Here is a 5,198-nt window from a genome sequence, read left to right on the forward strand (position 1 = left end):
GAGTGCTTAATGTACTTTAAAATTATATCTTCTAGCAGTCTCCAGTATTGATGTAATAGGTCTGATCTCTTGAAATGAATCCTATATCATATTTATGATGATGTCTTACTGGAGAATGAGGCTAAATCTAATGAGAAGTGATTCCTTTGATGACAGTGACAATTCCATCACTTGAACCAATACATCCACAGCTGTCTTACCTTATTGACTAGTAAGCTCTGGAAATAAATTTGATGTTTTAATCTCATGGTTTTGGTTGTCATTTGTGAATAAGCCAAAACTAACAAAATGTGACCCTCATCATACAAAACAAAGAGGAAACAAATTCAAAAGCTAGATAGAGATAAAGGGGAATTTTTCATGAACCATAATTTTCTGTGTTTTTATTTTTTTATTATTTATTTATTTTTCTGTATTTTAGGGAAGGGTCTACAGGGTGTTCAGAGTCTCACTACTAGATTGGACTCATAGTAATTCTCCTATTTACAGCCTCTCAAGTACTGGGATTGCAGGCGCTTGCCACCAGGCCCAGGGCCAGCACATCAAGCCTAGGGATCGGACCCCTGGGCTGTGTACCTTCTTGCAGGCACTTTAATCCGCTGAGCTATTTGGGTGGCCCAATTTTCTGTGTCTTTAAACACAACATCCTTACTCTAGATTCAAGTAAGAAAATAGAATTTGTACTTAAGGAGCTATATGGCAGATACTGTGTTACAGTTTATCTCCCCCTTTTAAATCCTTTTTATTCTTTTACACATCGTAGACAAAGCTAATTAGTATTGAAACGGTTAATGTTCCAAGGGCAAGAAAACATAGCCAAGCCCTATAAACATTAACATGCAAAACTGGAAGTGGATTAGGTAACATACTAATAAAAATGAATCTGTACAAAATGAAATGCCTAAATGTTGCAAAGTCAACTCCAGCTTTAATTTCAAGGATTACTCAGGTAAACATAAGCACTTATTTTGTATATTGTTATTTTAATGAGAAAATTTTCTTTCTTAGTTGTTTTTTTCTATTAGAATAAACATTAAAATTTCATTAATTTTCTTTCTCATTTTTGAAAGAACTCTGATTTAATACCCTGCAGTCTAGATCCTTGAATGCTTAATAACTTAAAAAATTTACAAAGCAACTCTTCTGTTGCAGAAAAGATAATGAGAAGCACCAGTAAATTAGCTAAACAGAAACAGTTCAAAACCACCACAAATTCCACCCAGTCTGTTAACTTCTTATGGAGGAAAAAGAAGTGCTTATACCTGCTAAATGGCCTATACTTTGGGATGTGGCACACTGCAAAAAGAACTGTTGTGTTTGCATATGACATGGAGGGTTTTATAACAAAAGCTCTTGGATACTTGCTATTTTCCTCAAAAATTGCAGAAGGATTGGGAAGGTATTTGGCTTTGTAAAATGGCAAGAGCTTGCCTTCTGAGACCAGTGCCCACGAGATTGCTGTCACGGGTGCTACTCTACAGAAGATGCTTCAATGTCGATGTACTGTAACAGCAGATTTTCAGTGCGTAGGACCAGAACAATGTCTTTTTCTACTTTGGAGAACATCAAGTAAAAGATTACATAAAGACAAACATGTATTTACTGTTTCCTCCAAACTGACCTAATGATAGCTGAAGAGGTCACAAGCATCCTGAAAAAAATAAAATGATTGATTGATCACCTCATTATTTGGTATTATATATAGATTTCACTGCAATACCACTGACTTTGAAATAAAACAAAACTCAATTTTTGAAAGAAAATTGCCTCAAAACTAAAAAAAAAAAAAAAAGTCTCCAGAATAGCCAAGTGAAGCAGGACCTTTTCAATTTCATTAGACACTATAACTAATATGGAAAGAAACCACTTTCTTTGTTTTTACTTTTATCTTAAGATAATTATCTAATGAAGATTGTATATATTCAAGGTGTATGTTTTATTATATTGCTTAACAGACTGTTTGACGCTAGATAGTGGCTTAAAAAAAGAGTTTTATTTGGCTCATGATTTTCGAAGTCCAACCAGCATGGTGCCAACATCCACGAGGAGCCCCAGAGCACATGGTAGAAAGGTGAAATGGGACGAGCTGCTTGCAGGGAGAGTGAATATGTGAACAAGGGAGACAGAGCTGGGAAGCACCAGTGCCAGCCTTTTATAAGAGTCAGCTCTTGTGGGAAGGAATCCATGACTGCCAGACGTGACCCACATAGCCAGGCCAACATCTGCCCCTTAGTCAGGGTGCACAGGACTCAGGCACCTCCTATACTGGACCCATCTCTCAGCAGCCTCACCGTCTTTCAACACCATAACAACTTCACTGATCTAACACTGAAGGTTTGTTCCTTTGATCAGTGTCTTCCCATTTTTCCCAGCCCCCATCTCCATGAGCTCATCAACCTATTCTCTGTTCCTATTAGTCTGACTTTTAAAAAATTCCTCACAAAGGTGAGGTCGTATAGTATTTGTGTTTCCATGTCTGGTTTATTTTACTTAACACAATTTCTACCAGGTTCATTTCTGTTGTTACAGATAGCAAAACTGATTCCTTTTTCCTTTTTCTCCTCCTTCCTCTCTCCCTTCTGTCCTTTCCCCTTTTGGGGCTAAATAATAGTCCTTTGGGCATCACCTTTTCTTTACCCATTTATTCATCAACAGATGCTTTATAAAATCACATCTTGGCTATTAGAAATAGTGCAGCAATGACTTCAAGTGCAGATGTCTCTTTGAGACAGTGATTTCCCTTCCTTTGTGTATGTCCCCATTAGCGACCACAATACTTCCACCTGAAATGTCCCCCAAAGGCCCTATCCCCAGGGCAGCACTATCAGAAGGTGGTGGAACATCTAAGAAGCAGGGTTCTACAGGAGGTCTCCAGGATCTTGGGGGGTGTCCCTCAGAGTATGGGGCTCCAGGTCATCTCTTGCCCTCTCTTTTGTTCTGGTTCTGTGGTTTTGCTCTGTTTTACTCCTGTCTTGACATGCTGTCACCTTATTGCAGGTCCAAAACTACAGGGAAAAATTTATAGACGTAACCTTCAAACCTGTGAGGCAAAGCAAACCTGTTCTCTGTTATGTTAATTATGCCAGATATTTCATTGCAGTAATTTGGAGCTGACCAACAAAGTGAGGTTGCTAGATCATATGGTAGTTATTTTTAATTTGGGAGGCAGACCTCCAAAATAAAAATACTTTGTTATTTTTCGTAACAAGGTACAAATCTACACTTCTCTCAATGGTGTGCAAAATTTCCTTTTCTCTGCTCCACCAACATTTGTTGCCTTTTTAAAAAAAAATAACTGCCACCCTAACATATATGAGATTATATTTCATTATAGTGTTTTTTGTTGGTGGTTTTTAAATTAATTAATTAATTAATTACTTGGTACCAGGTCTTTCTACACAGCTCAGACTCCTAGTGATCCTCTTGTTTCGGCCTTCCCAATGCTGGCATCACAGGCATGTGCTACCACGCCCGCTTTTGGTGTCTGGCTCAGTGCAGGGCCAGCATGGCATGTGGTACGGGGGATCAAACCTGGGCCCTTGTGCTTGCCATACAGGTGCTTAGACTGCTGAGCTATCTCTCTAGCCCTTCTCTCTCTCTCTTTCTTTCTTCTTCTTCTTCTTCTTTTCTTTTCTTCTTCTTCTTCTTCTTCTTCTTCTTCTTCTTCTTCTTCTTCTTCTTCTTCTTCTTCTTTTTTTTTTTGAGACATGCGTGCTGTGTAGTTCATGCTGGCCTTGAACTCACTGTAGAGCCCAGGCTGGACTCAAACTCGCAGTGAACCTCCTGCCTGGGATTATAGGTGTGAACCATGGTGCCTGGCTTCATCATTGTTTTGATTTGCATGTATCTGAGGATTTGTGACCATGAGCTCCTCTTTATATATCTGTTGGCTATTTACATGTCTTTTCGGATGTCTATTCAAGTCTTTTGCCTATTTTAAATCATTTTCCCCCTCATTACTACCAAAAGAGAGGGATGTGGGTGGAAATTGAAACTTCTTTTATGATTCAGCCTCAAAAATTGCAATGACCACAATGTATCACCTCTTCCTTATCTTATTCATCAGAAGTGAGTCAGTCCATCTAGTTCACATTCAATTGCAAGGAAACTAGACTCCACCTTCTGTGAGAAAACTGTCATTTAGAGCATGCTTTAAAACTACTGCAAGTAAGCAATAGAAATATGAGAAATTTGGATTGGGGAGATAGCTCAGTTGAATAAGTGCTTCCCTGGCAAGCACAAGGACCTGAGTTCAATCCTGGCTCCGTAAAAAAAAAAAATAAATAAATTAAACCTATGCAGACAGAAAAAAAGTAATGTAAAAATGTAGATTAATGAAATAGAAAACAAATTTTTAAAGTATTTTTATGACACACAGGTATTTGAAATATGATAAAATTAAATTAGTACTAGTGAAATGAATAATACAAATAGAAAATAAAAATTATGTGGATCCTGAAAAAAAAAAAACTACTACAAGTAGTAGTAAATGCAGTAAATAGTAAAGTCATATGCTCACTAGCCAAATTCATATACTCTGTGGAATGCAATGTGGAAGTATCTACCAAAATAAAAATTAATTTTAAGACTTTTATGATATGGAGATACAAGAAAAAATGCCAAATATATTTCTTTCTTTTTTTTTCTTTTTTAATTTTTTTTTTTTTTGTGGAACCCAGGATTGAACTCAGGCCTGGTACTTGCCAGGGAAGCACATATTCTACTGAGCCAACTCCCCAGCCCTTCTTTTTTTAATTTTTAAAGGCCTCCCCCCTCCCCTGCAAGGGTCTCTTGCTGTCTACAGGGAGATATCTGCAGACAAAATTTGATTATTTATGGAAACATTCCCCATTACTCTTCCTTGTCTTTATCCACAGCTAAATAAATAGCCGCTCTCTCTGAAAGGTGGCCACAGTCCTGTGTTCCAGGGGGACGAGCACAGGCTGGGAGCATCTGGTTCTGAGTCTGAGTCAGCCATCCTCCCCCTCTGACTCTGATTCTTCTGAAGACTCAGGTGCGCTCTCTGGCAAGTCATCTTCTCTCATCTGCTGGAACCTTCCTGACTGGGCATCCCACATGTACTTGATGGTCACCTTGAATTTGACCATCTCATGGCCAACGAGCTTCAGGATGTGGGCCTGCTCTGGGGTCAGCACATCACCCTCCTTGCACACCTCATAGTCAGAAAGAAGGGTCAC

The 5,198-nt window shown here is 38.5% G+C and overlaps 1 pseudogene; it reads right to left on the bottom strand.

Annotated features, from left to right (window-relative positions):
• Positions 1-4,970: 4,970 nt before the first annotated feature.
• Positions 4,971-5,198, bottom strand: part of LOC111818565 — a 730-nt pseudogene continuing 502 nt past the window's right edge.

The sequence above is a fragment of the Octodon degus genome, unplaced genomic scaffold (genome assembly GCF_000260255.1).
Source record: "Octodon degus isolate 3935 unplaced genomic scaffold, OctDeg1.0 scaffold00095, whole genome shotgun sequence".
NCBI lineage: Eukaryota > Metazoa > Chordata > Mammalia > Rodentia > Octodontidae > Octodon > Octodon degus.